Here is a 19,156-nt window from a genome sequence, read left to right on the forward strand (position 1 = left end):
CTCTGCGGTCATGATGTTTCTGCGGGGTACACGTCTCGCTGTGTTCTGGACTCCCTCCCCGTGTCCACTCCTGGCGGAGGATGGGATCAAAGAAGGGCGGGAGAGGAGGGCCAAGCTGAAGCTGACCAGGAGATCAGATTGTCTGGTGCCGAGCAGAGGACGAGAGATAAAGCCTGAATCCTGGCCATTGACAGAGCAGCACAAAACTAGCCCTGTTCGCTCCCTGTACTGCTGCGGTTGCCATGGTCGACCCAAACAATATGCCCCAGCTTCTCTCCCCCGGCTTCCTAACCACCTCCCACAGACCTCCAACGTGGGCCTGGAGAGGAGGCGAGAGCTACTTGCTGATAGGAATTTAGAAGCTGGAGAGGATTGAAAGGGATCCAACAGGCAGGTCAGCCCTGAGGGGGTAAAGTGGTCAGCAGACGTTCTGTTTTTAGCTGCAAGGCTCCGCTTCCCTGAATTTTCACCTAATTGGAAGTGGAAAACAGATCTTAAGAAGGAGAAGAAACTAGCTGGAGGAAAAAAAAAAAAAAAAATCTCCACTTGGGAAAATGACTACCACCTTTCAACTTGGATTTTACTACAATCAGCGAAACACATGGAAAAAAAGGGGGGGGGCTGGGGAGTCACCTCCTGGATAAAGGAATATGTGAACAGAGGCAAGAAGGGAGTGTATGTCTCGGTCAAGGGTGAGAAGCCCTGGGAAGAGCAGGAATGTTATGATTTTCTTGTTTAAAACAAATTCCCGTTTGAAGACGCCACTGAAAAAAAAAAAAAAAAAAAAAAAATCCAGACACAGAAACCACACAAAGAAAGAAGAAGGGAAAAAAGAAAAAAAATTACCCTAAAAATAAACCGCAGATGAATTTTTACAACACATGTTGAAACTAAAGACAGATGAGCCCTGGGTACGAGATTCGGGGGAATGGGGCACCTGAACACGAAAGCCAGCTCAGCCACCGTGCAGCCGTGCAGGCCACTGTCCCCCCTGGCCACTCATTTCCTAACCTAAAAAATGGGAGAATGAAGAGAACCATCTTTACATTCCCTAAAAACTCTAAAATTCTCTTTATGACGTCTACGAACAATTTTGCAACTAGGCTTGAACAAAACCATATGAACGAGAAAGAAAAGAGGCGGAGACCGAGATTTTAATTCTCGCGGCGATTATGCCGTGTCGTGGGGTTAAGGGCGATGCTCCCCTCCTTCTCAATTTGAACTTGGGAAAACTTGGGCCTAAAATAAAAATTAGAGCGATAGGACCCAGGTGGCCTACAACACCGTGAGGGCACTTACTGTCACTGAAGTGCACATTACCAGTGGTTAACAGGGCAGGTTTTCTGCTGTGTATGTTTCACCACAGCAAAAAAGTATCAATCTGTATAAAAGAGGGGGGGTAAAATCCATGATGGGGCTCCCATTGCATGAATGTTGTGGAGGTGGGCATCGAGTTAAAAATAAAAAACACGGAGTGAGTGTTCACTTCCCATCGCCTTTAATTTGGTCTCCAGGGTCGGCTAAGCCCGGTTTCCACTTCTCCCCGCATCTGAGAGCGATGCTTCTTTGCCGTTTCACAGAGCATTTCCTCAGCTCTGTCTGCCTCTCTCTCCCCTTCCCCACCAAGATTGGCTGTCATTCTGCAGAACCAGTCAAGTGCTACAAATCACTACTAAAAGCTCCGATGAGGTACTCCGTCGAAGAATCTGTACAGATCAAAATCTCAAGTGCTTGCTCGCCTAGGGACTGCCATAATTCGAGGTGTTGCTTCTTTTTAAAGAATAAAAAACAGATGCTCTGAGCTGATGAAAGTAAATGTCCTTTCAACACGTTCCTCCTCTAGCACTTGAAACTCTTACCAACCAAGAAGTGCTTCCCACACTCAGCCGGTAGTTTCTGCACTTTTTGACTTTTTCTTTGAAGTGGCAGGGCAATGCGATTCTCCACCTGGGGTCAAAGGACGCCTTCCAGGGAGACTTGGGAGGGCATCCCAAAGCAGGCGCGTGTGCAGGCAGAGGGAGCTGCTCGGATTCAAGGGTGACACCCCAGGAAACGGTTTCAGAGCTCAAGGCATCTGATTTCTTCTTGACGAACTTTACATGAAATCTCAAAGTTACATACACAAGCTTAGTCATTTCCAAACTGCTGCACAAATATGCACCAAAGAACATTTCTGCCCTGCTCGGTAAGCACTGCAATGGGAACCAAGTAAGGGGGAGGCAGGACCAAAGAGACCAGAGAGATCTAATCTCAGCCCTGTAGTACTCTGGGAGCCTCACAACCTCCCCCAGGCCTCCTCTCTTATCTATAGAATGCACAGATTGGATCGAATCATCCTAAAATCCCTACAAGCCCCAGTACTCAGACAAATCTGACCACCACCGCCCACAGCAATTTACATAATAAGTCAAATCAAGATAGTGAGCTCCCACTGGGACAAGAGAGATAAAGGGACCAGACAGAGGGTGAGTAATGAAAGCCATGGGACTGGATCCCACATCTATCGAGAAAAATGAAAAAAAAAAACCTTTGCCCAGCCCCAGACGAACTTATGGGAGATGCATAAGGAAGTCTGGTTCTCGATGAAGTGACTATAACAGACAGACTGAAATTGAATCAGGGAACCCGTACGTAAAACATCTAGTTCATGTTTACTAAGTGAAAGACCCATTTAGTAAAGAAGTGGCCCCTCTGGACTTCGAGGCCTGATTATCCAAGTATGTGCTGGACACCTCTACCTGGAGGCCCGGCTCAGCTCTGCTGGGTCCCCCAACGCAGTAAGTGGTGGCATCGTGGACCCAGCTATCCAAACCAGAGACTCCTCCCTCGCATCCACCTCCAACATCTACTGAGTCATCAAGTCCTCTGGATGCTGCCTCATTTCCAATTCTCCAACCAGCAGCTCTTCCCATCATCACTTCCACGGTTACAACAAGCTCCCGGAGAACCAGGGACCTGTCTGTCTGGGTCCAGGTGGGATGCCTAGCACAGAGGCCAGCGATTAGCATGGAACAGGTGCTTTCCGGTTACCGAGTAAACATTCCTCTGTCACCTGGAATTTTTATAACTGTTTCTCCTCTGGTCTCCCTGTTCACTACCTGGTCCCACATCGCACCAAATGCACAGCACTAGAACAAGGGGATTTCTAAAGCAGGCACCCCTAATTTTTCACATCCGGGCTTCAAGACTTTGGGTGGGACTGCACTGCATTCCAGATAAAGTCCGAAGTCCTGGGTTTGGCACACCAGGTCCCTCCTGCTTTAGTCCTTGGACCTCTCAAGGCTGTCAGGCCAGCCTCACTCCAGCTGCTCCTTGAGCCCATCTGTGTACCGTTCTACACTTTTTTGCTTGTTTTTGCACATGCTGCTTGTCTAAACTACCCCTCACTCCAAAAAGCTTAGTTTGATGGACATGTTCCCTGAAAGCCTTCTCAGACTCCCTCCCTTCAGTCGGATTTACAGTCGGATTTTGCCTGTGCTTCCATTACATACATGCATGGCGACACTTAACACAGAGTAATGGTTGAGTTTTTTGCTTGCTCTCAGCACCAGAGGTCAAAGGCCGTATCTTTTTAAAATTTATTTATTTATATTTATCTTTGCTTTTTAGGGCCACACCCGCAGCATAGGGAGGTTCCCAGGCTAGGGAATCGAATTGGAGCCACAGCCACAGCAACACAGGATCTGAGCCGTGTCTACAATCTACACCACAGCTGATAGCAATGCCAGATCCTTAACCCACTGAGCACAAGGCCAGGGATCGAACCTGCATCCTCATGGATCCTAGTTAACTGCTGAACCGCGAAGGGAACTCCCTTAAATTTATTTTTTAATTAAAGTATAATTGATTTACAATGTCGAGCCAATTTCTGCTGTACAGCAAAGTGACCTAGTCATATATACATACACATTCCTTTTCTTATATTATCTTCCATCATGGTCTATCCCAAGAGATTGGATATAGTTCCCTATGCTGTACAGTAAGACCTTATTTCTTATCCATTCTAAATGTAACGGTTTGCATCTACTAACCCCAGACTCCCAGTTCATCCCCCTCCCTTCCTCCTCCCCTTGGCAACCACAAGTCTGTTCTGCTTGTCTGTGAGTCAGTTTCTGTTTTATAGATTGGTTTACTTGTGCCATATCTTAGATATCACATATAAATGACACTAGATGGTATCTGTCTTTCTCTTTCTAACTAACTTCACTTAGTATGATAATATCTACTTGTATCCATGTTGCTGCAAATGGCATTATTTTGTTCTTTTTTATGGTTGCGTAGTATTCCATTGCGTATTTATACCACATCTTCTTTTTTTTTTTTTTTTGTCTTTTGTTGTTGTTGTTGTTGCTATTTCTTGGGCCGCTCCCGCGGCATATGGAGGTTCCCATGCCAGGGGTTGAATCGGAGCTGTAGCCACCGGCCTACGCCAGAGCCACAGCAACGCGGGATCCGAGCTGCGTCTGCAACCTACACCGCAGCTCACGGCAACGCCGGATCGTTAACCCACTGAGCAAGGGCAGGGACCGAACCCGCAACCTCATGGTTCCTAGTCGGATTCGTTAACCACTGCGCCATGACGGGAACTCCTATACCACATCTTCTTAATGCATTCGTCTGTCGACAGACATTTAGCTATTGTGAATAGTGCTGCAATGAACAGAGGGATGCATGTATCTTTTTGACTTATAGTTTTATCCAGATACATGACAAAAGCCATGTCTTATCTGATGCTTTAACCTCAACACCTAGAGCAGAATTTGACATAGACTAGGTATTCCAGAAAGATCTGCAGAATTAATGAAGACTAGAGAGAGGGAGGGGAGAGTGGGAAGATGGGGGAAGGAGAAAGGGGAAAGGGCTCAAAAGAAAGAGAAGCCCCTGAAAAAATTCAGTGCTTTTCAATGGTTAAGTAAACCCACTAGCGTCAGAGCTAGGTTAAGAGACCAGGTCTCCTGATGCCTCTGATGGACCTTCGTCCACCAAATCCATCCTATCAATGCTTTTTTAAGGATTACTACTGTTTCTCATCCTATCGCCTCCTCCTCCTGGAAGATCCCCTATAGTTTTACTAACTACCTTCAAATCCCCCTCTCCCATAAGCTCTGGACGTTTATATATTCAATTATCTCCTACCTAGAGGTCCCACTGGTGGCTCAAATTTAAAATAATAAGAAATAAAATAATTGCATCTCCAGCAAAAACAAAACAAAACAAAACAGCCCCAAAAGCAAAACACTTCTTCCTTCTAGGTCACTCGAGCCTCCCTATGTCCATTCATACAGTCATTCACCTGAGACAGAAATGGAGAAGTTAGCCCTTTTAAAAAAATGATTCAATTTTTTAAAATGATCATTCCTATAGCAGGATATATGTCATATATTTTACCTCTTGCCTCGTTTAACTCTGCCAACAAGACCCTGATAAAAAATTGTGTAACAGGAATTCAAGAAGGGAATAGGGTAAAAAAAAGACAAAGAAACTTAATGTATTTGCCACTCATGCTGACCTAGCACCATCAACTTCTCTTCCTCTCACATTTGTCAAAATCCACCACTCCTCCTGCTCTGACTGCCACTGTCTTAACTTGCAGCCTCTGAAACTCTCCTGAATGTTTGCAGCAGGCCCCACAGCAGTATCTCTGTCTCCAGTGTCACCCTCCTCATTTCAATCAGCCACTCTGCCAGAAGCATGAACTTTCTGAAAGTACCATTCATTTCTAGTTCCAAACAAGACGGGAGAGTTGCACAGGCTGGAGACTGATGCACGGACTAACTGAAGTATTCAGGGAAACTCTTGGAGGAAAGAAGGTTGTCAAGTCTCAGGAGGGAGAAAATTAGGAAAACTAATAGACTGAGACAGGAAAGGTCAAATGGTTACAAAGTGGGGAGTGATTGGGGGAACAGTGAAGTTACTGATAAGTCTCAGAAAAACGAACTGTGTGTTAAGATAAATCTAAACACTATAAAATAAAATGAATTCTTTTAAAACGAGCAAAAGAAACCTTCATCTATCCAGAGGAAGGAAGGAGTTTTGCTTTAAAAAAAAAGAAAAAAAAAAAAAGGCAAAAAGAAATGTCGAGTAGAAAACATTAAGCCAGGCTAGCTAAAAGCCTTAAATAAAATAAGTAAAAGTGGGTGTAGAGTCACTAACCAAATAACAGAGAGTAGTACTGCATTTAAACTATACACCACAACATGTAGAGAGAAAAAAAAAAAAAAAAGAAACAGTGACCCATTTAAAATGAAAGTATAAAACAGAGTTGAAAATAAGAGATTAAAAAAAGAAAATATGAACAAAAATAAAAACAAAATCTAGGGTAGAATTTTAATATCAGACAAATGGAATGGAAGGTAAAAAGCCCTACAAACGACCGTGAGGAACATTCTATACTGGCGAAAGGAAAAAAATCAATAAAGAAGATTTTACTATCATGAACTTATATGCACCTAACAAAATGGCCTCAAAATTATGAAGGCAACAACTATGGCCACAATCAGGTAAATTAGAAAATGCATTTGGCAATCAAGAAAAAAAAAAAGGAATGCTTAAAAATCCCCCATATTTCTGGGAATTAAAATACCGTTAAACAACTGGAGAGGAAATGAAATAGAAATAATGAAATACTGAGCTAGATAACAATAAAATATTATATATCAAAAGTTGTGTGGTACAACTAAAACGTGAGGATTTACTCCCAATCTTTAAACGAAGAGGCTACAGCTCTTATGGTCATATCCATATCAGCAGACTTGTAGACAAGGAGAATTACCAGAGCGAAAGAAAAATTTCCTAATAATCTAAGGGTTTTCACTAGGAAGACATAACTCATTAGGAAGCTAGAGCCCTAGAAACGTATGTACCTGTACACCTCGGAAAAGAAAAAATAAAAATTTCAAATCAATGATCTGGAAAAAGGAGAGAAAATTATACCCAAAGGAAGGGCAAAGAAGGAAATAATAAACATAACGGTAGAAATCAATGAAACAGAAAACCAGATTCATTCTTTAACCCCTAGCAAGATTCATCACCAAACAAGAATGATGGAAAAGGTGATATCGCTACAGAGCCTACAGACAATAAACACATAACATTACAAACAACTGTATGCCAATGACTTCTGCAACTTAGATCAAATGAACTGTTTCTTGAAAAAATGGAAACATAATTTACCGAAGCATTACTAAAAATTAATGAAAAATGTGAACAGTCTGCTATCTGTTAAGAAAAATTGAGTTCATTATCAAAATCCTCCACATACTATGATATAACTGTCTGTTCCTGATTGTGGTAGTAAGTGTGCAACTCTGTACATGTGTTAAAACTCGGCACTATAACCAAGAGAGGACATTTTGCTGCATATTTTAATTAAATACTTTTAGAACCTTTGCACAAAGAAAACTCCAGGCCCAAATGCCTTCAACTATTGAGTTTTACCAGTTATTTTTAAAAGAAATGGAATCGTATAAAAAGTTTTTTCAGAGAACAGTGAAAACAGGAACACTTCACTACACATTTTGAGACCAGCATAACACCAATACTGAAAGGTAGCAAATACTATACAACGGAAAAGAATTAAAGGCAATTCTTAATGGGTATAGTTGTAAAAATACTTAATAAAATATTAGCCAAAAAATTCAGTATAGGTGAAAAGAATAATGCATAATAAAACTTGTTCTTATCCCAGGAACTCAAACTTGGTTTAAAGTTTAAAATCAATCAAAGTAATTCATCACACAGAGGAGAAAAAACCGTACAATATCTTTCTTCTTAGAGGCAGAAAGAGAAATGCATAAAATTCAAAAGGCATTGCTGATATAAACAAACATCTGAGAAAACTAGGAATAGAAAGAAATTTCCTCAATCCAACAAAGCACCACTTACAGTCAACATCATAGTTAATGTTAAAGAGTGCTTTCCCCTTAAGACAAGGCATGGTAATCTAGCTTCACTTACTGGTGAAGCTTGCAGTCCACAAGGCATGAGGTCAAAACAAAAATCAGCTGAATTTCCTTATCTAAACATCAAACAATTTGAAAATGAGAGTCTAAAAAATTAAATGTATGACACTATGAAAAAAAGAGATAAAATACAGGTACAGGTTATAAAAGACAGGCAACGCCTCTGCACTCAAACCAGGGAGCCATTATTGAGATGAACTAATCACCAAAAGGACGGAGCGAGAGAGAGACTATGTGAACTGGAAATCTCAATGGTGTGACTCTGTCACTTTTCCCTAAATTGATCCCTCATAATCCAATGCAATCCAGACTTCCAAAAGTCTCTTACAAAATTGCAAGGCCTGGAGTTCCCTGGAGGCCTGGCAGTTAAGGACTGGTGTTGTCTCTGCTGTGGCTCGAGTTTGATCCCTGGCCTGGGAACTTCAGCGTGCCATGGGTGCAGCCAAAGCAAAACATCAAACCAAAAAAAGGTAAAAATAAAAATGTTTAAATTACAAGTCAATTATAAAATTTAGACGGAGCTCTAAAACACCCAAAATAATCTTGAAAAAGAAGAATGAAGTTAGAGGACACACATTTTCTTACATAGCATGAAGCTATTTTAATTAAGTCAGTATGATATTGACATAAGTTTAGCATGCAGATCAATGGAATATAATAGTCTTGAAACAGAACAGATAGTCCATTGATTTTTGACAAAGGCACTAAGGCAATCTGATGTGGAAAGAAAACCTTTTCAATCATTATTTCGTACATTATTTCAATAATAATGTATTTCATACATTATTTCAATAAATGTATGAAAAAAATTGAACCCTGACCTCTACCTCATATCATACATTAAAACTAATTTGAGATGGGTCACAGATTTAAATATTAAGGCTAACCTAAAAAGCTTCTGGGAGGAAATTTACTAATATCTCAGGAACAAAAGGGTAAACCTTACTAATATCTCAGTAACCAGATGGTAAAATTTACTAATATCTCAATAACCAGAGGGTAAGCAAAAGATCCAAAAAGACACAGAAAAAAAATATACCTTTAAAAAATGATAACTTGAACATATTAGAATTAAAAATTGCTTACCCCAAAAGACAGTTTAAAAAAAGATAAGCCAAAATACTGGGAAAAAATCTTGTAATACATACATCCGGCCAAGGACTTATACGGAGAATATATAAAGAACTCATACATCAAAAAAGAGGCAATGACCCCATTTTTAAAATTGTCAAGGAACTTTAACAGACACTACAGAAAAGAAGATACACAAACGGCCAAAAAGCACATAAAAGATGCTCAACATCATTAGCCATCAGGAAATGCAATTAAAACCATGCGATACTACTTCATTTAACCATTCAAATAGCTAAAGTTAAAAGGAATGAGGAGAGCAAATGCTGGTGAGGACGGGGAGTGATTGCAACTTTGATATCCTAGTGGAGAGAGCAGAAAATGCTACCACCACTTTTGAAAACAGGCAGGTTCTCATAAAGTTACACATCTACCCTATGTCCCAGTAATTCCACTCCAAAGAGAAGTGAAAGTGTATGTCCACAAAAAAAACTTGCACAAGACTGTTTACAGCTGCTTTGTTCATAATAGTCAAAATGTGGAAAAAACCCAAATCCATCAGCAAGTGAATGAATAAACAGCAGTGTGTGTGTGTGTGTGTGTGCGCGCGCGCGCACGCGCGTGTGCGCGTGTATGCACTGGACTGGGTTAAACAAAAGGAGGCAACAATTTTAAAAGAATCTATTGACGGATTCCATTTGTACGAAGTTCAAGAACAGACCAAACACATCTACCACGAAAGGAATCAGAGCAATGGCTGAGTATGGGGGATGGGAACTAACAAACAGGAGAGAAAAAGACTCTTTAGGGTGAATGGACATGCCCTGTATTTAGATTAGGGTGCTGGCTCCCCAGACATATCCAGTTATCAAAACTCGCTGACCTGCGCATTTGAGATGTATGCATTTCACTGTATGTAAACGCTTCCTGAATAAAAATGAATTTATTAGTTAAAAGAAAGATGTACTTTCCATTTGGAGCATCTGCTTGGGGATAACCCGTATTCTCTGTAAGGGAACAGAGAGACATGCTTCAGTGAAAAAGGTCGTGCAAGGGAGACCAAGTAAGAAAAGCCAAAGGCAGAGGAAGAACAGTGGTCTGGTCGAGTGAGAAGAGAAATCGAGAAGACTGAGTCAGAAGGGGAAGGTACAAGCCAAACAGGAAGACACGAGTGAGCCGAGCGTAAGAAGTAGAAAATAACAGACACACAATTGTGTTTCAAAATAATCCAGCGACTGCGTTAAACCCAAAAAAAGAACCGAAGGCAAGTTTAATTTGGAAATTGCCCTCTTCTTTCCTCCACACCTCTGTTAATGAAATGGGAAACAAGGAGAGGGGAATTCAGGGAAGGTACGAACCCGAACACAACCCTTTCTTTTTCTTTCTTTTCTTTTCTTTTTTTTTTTTTTTTTAAATCAACCGCCTTCTACAGAATGCCCTTCCAGGGCTAACATCCCACCTGCGGCATCTGATCATTGATAAACATCATGAGGTCACACGTTTCCGTTTATATATTTCTGTAGAAACACGCAAGGATAATGAGATTCGCCATCTATTCATTCCCTTCATAAGTGAATGAAACTATGAACACGAACCCCTCCAAGGGAGCATCCTAGTTAACGGAGGCCCAAGCTGGCCTCAGAACCAGAGATAAGATTTCTCCTCCTTCCAGCTGAATTAATAAGGCAAGCAGGAGGTGACTCACACCAACAGTTGATGAAGCGATTAATGCCAACTCTCTCTCTTACTCATCCCCTCTAGTGAAAGAATTAAGCCTGGTTGCAAAAGTAGACACCATGTGAGCAAACTCAACCTTACCACACCATGGAGCGATAAGGGACAAGCAGGAGGGCTCCTGTCCAAATTCTCTAGACCTAGCAGGACCTCCACATGATGCAGTTTCAGTAAGACTGCATTCAGCAGCACTGCTTCCTCTATTTCAATTCACCAATGCTGGCTTTGCAGGAATAGCTTTCTGAGATATTCCTACAAAATTAGCTTACTCACTGAATTAAAAAAAAAAAAAAAAAAAAAGAGAACAGAGCCAAGAGACATCATTGGCTTCTGGTGCACATACATGTGTGAAAAAGCATCTCTGGATTCGAGCTGATGCCCTGGAATAACAATTTTTCAATGTTATTATTTAGGCTACATGTGTGAGGACAGCTTAATCCCAAAGTCACTTGTTGTTTCCACTGGCTGAGGAGGTATCAAGAAGAAACCAAATATTCAGGAAAAGGAAAGAAGTTCAGAAAACATCTAATGGAGGGGATTTTGGTGCATGTGTGTATTGGGGGGGGGGCGAAAGCACTTAACATTAAATGCAGTTGGATGTTTTTTCATAAAGCATACAGTTCTGCCTTCTTACTACCCACCCTCACCCTTAAAGGGCAGTCCTAGGACCACAGCATCAGTACCATGGGGGGGGTGGAGAGAAATGCATATCCTCAGGCTCCAACAGATTAAATAAGAAACAGGGGGAGGGGGCAGGAATCTGTGGTTTCACAAGCCCTCCAGGCACTGCCCCGGGGAATACTCCTTGAACCTACAGCTTCTGAACGCCCCCATCTCCCCACCATGTTGGATGGACAAGAATTCAAGATTCAGTTGCCTTGGTTTTGTAGTACTGGGGTCCAGAGAGTCAAGGTCACACGCCCATGACCACAACGTTGCAGAGGGGCCACAGCAGCATTAAAAACAACGCTCACATGCTCAGTGCTTCATAATCTGTTCAAAATCGATTGCCAAAGTAACCCTGCGAGGGAGTCAGATCTGTGAAGATGAGCCTTTATTCACAGAAGAAAAAGCCGGGCTTGGGGGGGGGGGAGTGGGGGGGTGGGAGGGTTAATGACTGAATCAAGTTCATGACTAAACTACAGGACCGCGCTGAGACTTCGAGAGCCCCCATTTCCCGACATCTGGATCAGTGTTCTCACTGCTCCTGGTGAGGGCCCTGCCCTTCTGTCTTGCGTGCCTACGTGTGGGTGCAGCCCCCACGCGTGTGAGAATCTGCAGACAGAGAAATGATGGGAAATAGCAGGAATCATGTCTTAGCCTGGCCTCGAATATTAAAAATAATTCAATACAATGTAATAGCCAAATTCTGACTGGCCCTATCAGCACATACTACTGCTACTCTAATTTCTCACTTCCACCCACCTTGAAGAGCTGGCCCCCGGATCACTAGATTTAGAAGAACACCATCTGACTGAAATGAAACACAGTTGGGAGGGCACCCACTACCACCAGCATTTGTAAACAGCTACTCCAAAGACCAGGGATGGCAAATTCCCTTTAGCCTTTCTCATCCATTCCTTGGCGGGGAGTGGTGGTGGGGGGGTAGTCTTGGGTATTTTTTATTTTTTTTTACATTTTTTTTTTAATGTTCTTTTCCATTATGGTTTATCATAGGATGCTGCATGTAGTTTCCTGTGCTGTATAGCAGGGCCTTGTTGTTTATCCATCCTCTAGATAATGGCTTACATCTGCTAACCCCAACCTCCCACACCCCCTTGGCAACCATGAGTCTCTTCTCTATGTCCGTGAATCTGCTTCTGATTCGTCGATAGGCTCATCTGTGCCAGACTTTAGCTTCCACATATAAGTGAGAGCATGTGGTATTTGTCTCTGATTTACTGCACTTAGTATGAGAATCTCTAGTTGCCTCTGTGTTGCTGCGAATGGCATTATTTTGTTCTTGTTTAGGGCTGAGTAGTATTTCATTGTATATATATATATGTACCACATCTTTTTATTTATTTGTTTATTGTACACCTGTACTTGTGGCACGTGGAAGTCCCTGGGCTAGGGGCCGAATTGGAGCTGCACCTGCAGGCCTATGCCTCAGCCACAGCAACACTGGATCCAAGCCCACCTGTGACCTATGCTGTAGCTTGTGGCAATGCTAGCTCTTTAACCCACTGAGCAAGACCAGGGATCCAACCCACCTTCTCAAGAGACAACGTTGGGTCCTTAGGTGGCTGAGCCACAGTGGGAACGCCTGTTAGTGATAGTATGAAATCTATGGACAATGTTTCCCATGCATGTGGATAGAGAGGCCTTCCTGTATAAGAACGGTAATCTCTCATGGGCTCTGAGATCTATAGGTGAGAAACCTCCAGAATGTAAACGAAAGTCTTTCTCATGAACGCCAAGGGCTCCACAATTTGCATCCAACCTTCATTTCCAGCTGGGTTTCTTGTCCCACCCTTGCCACATACCCTACACCTCTGGCTGTGGGTCATCAAGTATTCCCAAACTACTGGACTTCAGGCCTACAGGCCCCCAAGCCACGTCCATTTGCAAATGTCTGCCTGAAGGACTCCATCCTTTTGAGACCCAACTCAAACGTCTCCAACTCTGTAGAGCCACATCGGACAACCCCCCTACCCCTCACGGCTGAACAAACACATCCTTCCTTTCACATGACCGTGGCCCTAAGATGACATTTAACACACTGCAAATGAAAGGATGTGCAAATGCCTGACTCTTTCTCTCATCCACATTTCCTGAGAGAAAGGATGCTATTTATTAATCAGTGTCCCTAGCCCTTAGGGTCTGGTAGATGCCTGGCTGGTGACCTTAGCTGGCGAAGTCAGTATGGAAAATAGCTCCTGCCACTCAAGAAGCTTTATTTCAGTATGTTGTAATGGTGGATCATCTGTAAACCGTAAAACTCACAATACCCCACCTCCAAAAGCAGGAGGCCAGTCTTTACCCCAGGAATTGGAAAATCTGAGTTCAGGTTCTGGCTCTCCAACTAAGCACCTCCGTGACCTTTATGCAAGTCTCATTCTTTCTCTAATCCTCCATGTGCTCACTGAATTTGGCGGGGGGGGGGGGGGGGGGCGGGCTTCTAGTTCTTACTTGCTGCAATTCTATGACTTGCAAATTCTATAGACCGAGGTTGGCAAATGCTTTCTGAAATGCACCCAAGAGTAAATAATTTCAGGCTTTGTTGGCTCACGATCCCTTTTGCAACTACTCAACTCAGGCCTGTGGTTGTACTGCGAAAGCACCCCCAGACACTAGATAAATGAATGGACATGGCTGTGTTCCAATAAAACTTTATTGACAAAAACAGGCAGCAGGCCAATGTGGTTTGCCTGCTCTTGCTCTGGACGAATGCCTCCATATTGCTCAGCAGGTCACGGTGCCTGCTCTGAAGGTATAATTCCTGAGACGTTTATTAAAGTGTCCAAGGGTCTTAGAAAGAGTACAGTGAGGAGTATAAGAAGATTGACACCACTACGCCCCACCAGGAACTTGGAAATGGGGCAAGAGATTGCCTAGTCAGAGGTTTATGGTAAGAACAAAAACTCCAGGGATTAGAATGTGAACCTACAACATGAATGGAGAAAGCAAAGTACCACCACCACCACCGCTGCTGCCCCCTGCCCCAGCCAATACCTGTGAACTATACTTCATCTATATTTAAGAATAGATTATGTCTTCAAAAGGGGGCCTGGGCTGGCTCAGGTAGGGAAATACAGATACTAAAGTGAATATGGACAGTGTCACAGCTGTTGGGAGTTAGAAAGTAGCTTCACTGTCTAGACCGCCCTAGTGAGATAACTATAGCCAATGCTGAAGGGTGTTTGGTCCCACTACAAAAATACCCTTGGAGTTCCCGTCATGGCTCAGTGGTCAACAAATCCGACTAGGGACCATGAGGTTGCGGGTTTGATCCCTGGCCTTGCTCAGTGGGTTGAGGATCCGGCGTTCCCATGAGCTGTGGTGTAGGCCGCAGACGCGGCTCGGATCCTGCGTAGCTGTGGCTATGGTGTAGGCTGGCGAATGCAGTTCCGATTAGACCCCTAGCCTGGGAATCTGCATATGCCATGGCTGCGGCCATAGAAAAGACACAAAGACAAGAAAAAAAAAAAAAAAGGAAAGAAAGAAAGAAAGAAAGAAAGAAAGAAAGAAAGAAAGAAAGATACCCTTCTCCTGAGATGAACAGAGCAGCAGGCTTGGTACTCCTGAACCCACTTCCTTATTCTGGCTCCTTGCTCACTGAGCAATTACTCAAGTCCCTATAAAGCGTTTCTTGAGGACACTTGGGTGCTATGACCCATGCACTACCAGCATCCAGAGAGCAGCAATTTCTCAAGGTGAATCAATCAACAGAGGAGCTTCCAAGTATTATCTACATTCCCAGGTAGCTTGACAAAGAGCATGTGCTAATCGCAGGGGCCTGAGGATCTATCAGTGATGATTCATTGTGAATTATTAGCAAGTCGGTATAACGGTGCCAGCTCTGGCTCAGATGTCACTTAATTCTCCGAGTCTGTGTGACCCAGCCCTAGGCACAGACCTGAAGCCATCTCTGGGCTTGAGGGCCTGAAGGTGGTGAGCGCATGGAGAGCAAGCCTGACAGCGTGGCTTACACACCACTTCTACCTTAGCTTCTTTTCAACTGATTTCCCCAGCCTTTACAGGACAATGGAGCCAAAGCACTGGCTGCTTCAGGAGAGAGTTACATTTGCAACCATGTGCGTGCAGACAATGAAAATCAGCAGCAGATTTAATGAAATAAGCTAAAATCCAGAGCAGGAGTTCCCACTGTGGTGCAGTGGGTTAAGAACCTGACTGCAGTGGCTTGGGTCACCACAGAGACTCAGGTTTGATCCCCAGCCCAGTAGAGCAGGTTAAACAATCTAGGATTGCTACAGCTGCAGCGTAAATCACAGTTGTGGCTCAGATTCAATCCCTGGCCCAGAAAACTTCCATATGCCATGAGTGCAGCCATAAAAAATAAATAAACAAAACCCAGAGCAGAGTCAAAAAGAGCAACAGCCAAGTACTCATAGTCCTAATTAGTGACCGGCTCAGCTGCCATCATCAGGTGCAATGAAGTTTATGTAAGGTTTCTATAAAAATCTCAATTGTGGAAGTTCCTGTTGTGGCTCAGAGGTAACAAAACTGACTAGTATCCATGAGGATGTGGGTTAGATCCCTGGCCTCACTCAATAGGTTAAGGATCCAGTGTTGCCGTGAGCTGTGGTGTAGGTTGCAGATGCAGCTCAGATCTGATGTTGCTGTGGCTGTGGTGTAGGCCGGCAATTGTAGCTCTGATTTGACCCCCAGCCAAGGGAACTTCCATATGCTGCAGGTGGGGCCCTAAAAAGCAAAAAAAAACAAAAACAAAAACAAAAAAAACCTCAATTGTGGTAAAGGGTCAGTGACGTCCACAAAATGCTAGCTCTTTTGCCCTATTAAGCTTAAATACAAAGGCTCAGTACCAAAATCTGAAACGCTTTAGCCACAGAAATATGACAATGTATTTTGCTTAGTAATATGCCTGGAGTAAAATGAAAGAGAGGGCACCAGAAGGTCAGTGCCTGCTTCCCTAAATCATGCCAGGATATGGGAAGCCAAAGGGCCCCAGACCAAGGAGGAAAAGCCAAGCTCACTGCAAAGGAGCGGGAGTATTAAGCACCTCCTTTCCTGTTCACTGTCACATGGTCTGATTTCCTTCTTCTGTTTCAGAACTTCTAACCTCTAGGTCGCACTCCTACTCCCAGAAGAACCGATGAGTAAGTGAGCTGCTCGTTCCCAAGGAAAACTCTTACTTTCACATTTGCAGTGTGTTTCATTGGAAATGCTGTGTTTGGTGCCACAACCCAACTAAGAATTAAACATTACATGCTCATTGGTAAATTATCAAAATGTAAACCAACAGCTATGGCAGAGATCATCTGAACTGCCAAGAATTCTAACACTATGATTCTGGTGAAAAAGAACATTTCCCCCTTCTGTTTAGACTTGGGGTAGGTTTGCCCTTGACTACAATGTGTTCACATGTGCGTGTATGTATAATGTAGACACAGAGATAACCATGCACTTTTGTTCCTACTTTTCACGTGGAATTTCCAAGTAGGATTATCCTAAGTGCAGATAAGGCAGCAAGATAAGATTATCATTCTTTAAGTATTTCTACCCATCATCATTTTGGTAGTGGTTTTGTTTCCATGACCACTACATTTCCTGGGGGCCATGTACTAATTTCCCATCACATTTAACATAATGCCTTGCACACAATGAGTATTCAATAAACATTTGTTGAGGAGCTAACCTCATAGTATCAATTCCCATGAACAGAAATCCGTACTCTCAAGTGAATTTCTGACATAAGCAAAATGCAACAGAAAATGTTAATGTTTTACAGATCTTCTTATAGAGAAAATTATTAAATATTTATTAAGCATTTTTATACCAAAAACTCCCGAGGGCAGAGTAAACATGAATATTTTTCTATACCCCCCAAATTAGAGGATGAAAGAGCAACTTTACTTCACTTGTGCAGAATGAGAAATCGCCTTTTGAATTCATGCTAAACAGCTACATGAAGCAGCAGACTGTCAAAAACTGTCAAGTGAATAATTATTGATTGGAGCCTGAAGATTAAAAATGAATGCAGGTTAACAGATGAAGACGGCTTTAAGAAAAAGCATATAATCTAAAACTAGACCTATCAGACAGTGAATCTGCCAGTCAGGCTTGTCGGGCTTAGAATGAAAGGTTTCCAAGAAAATGATGATAACAATGAAATAAAAATGAACCACACAAGGGGATTTGTGACAGTCTAGGATGACTGAGCCAGGTTCTCCTGGTGGCCTGCAACCCACATGCCCTCCCTGCTTTAGGCATTGACATAAATGCCAGGGGCTGGGCCGAGAGACTGAAACTGCTGGTCATCAGCCCTGTGATCTTCATCCTAATGAATGTAGTTTCCATGCCAGGAAAGCCCTCTTCCTGGATAAGGGTGTCTTTCAGTGCCACCCACCTTGAGACTGACAAAGCTCAAATTTATTTATGTATTTATTTATTTTTCCTTTTTCCAGCCACACCTGCAGCATATGAAAGTTCCCAGGCCCTGGGCATATGAAAGTTCTGAGGCTAGGGCTCAAATTGCAGCTGCAGCTACTGGCCTGCACCACAGCCATAGCAACACCAGAGCTGAGCAGCATCTGTGACCTACACTGCAGCTCTCAACAACGCTGGATCCTTAACCCGCTGAGCAAGGCCAGGGATAGAACCCGCATCCTCACAGAGACAAGATCAGGTCCTTAACCTTCTGAGCCACAACAGAAACTCCAAAAGCTCAAATTTATATACACACCGAGCTGAAGATCCATGCGTGTAAATTAATGCCCAACATCTCCCTTCCTCCCAGCTCACATACCCCAAACAGAACTCTGGACGGCACCACCTCTGCCCCTGTGTGCTCCCGCTCCAAAACCATCTTCCCCTTCTCTGTAAAGGGCACCATGATCCTGGATTTTCTTTCTTTCCTAACTACTTCTAAGCCATCAACAAGTCGCACCTGCTCCCATGGGATTGAAGAACTGAAACCCATGCTTTTTCTCCATCCCCCCCTCAACCTTATCTCATCTGGGCCACTGCAAGAGCCCCCCACTACCAGGCTCCTCAGGCGGTTCTTCATCCACCTAAAATCATGCTTCTGTAGCACCAGAGCTCTCTTTTTAAAACATACTAGATGCCATCACTCCCTCTGCTTCAACATCCTCCACAGTTCCTGTAATGGGTTGAATACTGGGCCCCTCAAGGATGTGCTCCTGTCCCAGAACCTGTGACCATGACCTTATATGGAAAAAGATGCAGATGAACTTAAGTTAAGGCTCTCTCGATGAGGTCATCGTGGATTACCTGGGTGGGCCCTAAATCCAATGACCAGTGTCCTTACACGAGACAGAAGAAGACAAGACACAGACACGGAACAGAAGGCCAGTGAAGACAGAGGCAAAGATGAAGTGATGCAGCCACAAGCCAAGGATGCCTGGAGTCACCAGAAGTTGCAGGTGGCAAGGAAAGATTCTCCCCTGGAACCTTGAGAGGGAGCCTGACTGCTTGCTTTCAGACTTGTGCTGTCTAGAATTGTGAGGGAACAAATTTCTGCGGCTTTAAGTTTGTAGTAATTTGTTAGGACAGCCCTAGGAAAGTAACTCAGTATCCTATCACACATACAACAAAATCCAAGTCCTCTTGCCTCTCACTCCAGACTTAAAGGCTCTTCCTGACCTCAGGGCCTTTGCTGTGCCATTCTCTCCACCTGCCTTGCTCCTCCCCTGATTCTCACCTTGTCTGCCCCCCCCACCTACACA

The 19,156-nt window shown here is 43.3% G+C and overlaps 1 protein-coding gene across 7 annotated transcripts in view; it reads right to left on the reverse strand.

The window, feature by feature from the left end:
- The window catches only part of ATXN1 (ataxin 1), a 430,913-nt gene that overhangs the window by 361,662 nt on the left and 50,095 nt on the right, over nt 1–19,156 (reverse strand). Inside the window, exon 1 of one of the 7 annotated variants that reach the window (XM_013977449.2) lies at nt 10,851–12,742. The exons of the other annotated variants lie outside the window; for them this stretch is intronic. The gene's annotated coding sequence lies outside the window, so the exon portion shown is untranslated. Of the gene's footprint in view, nt 1–10,850; nt 12,743–19,156 lie in introns of those variants that run through there. 7 annotated transcript variants of the gene reach the window in all.

This window comes from Sus scrofa, chromosome 7 (genome assembly GCF_000003025.6).
Source record: "Sus scrofa isolate TJ Tabasco breed Duroc chromosome 7, Sscrofa11.1, whole genome shotgun sequence".
Taxonomy (NCBI): Eukaryota; Metazoa; Chordata; class Mammalia; order Artiodactyla; family Suidae; genus Sus; species Sus scrofa.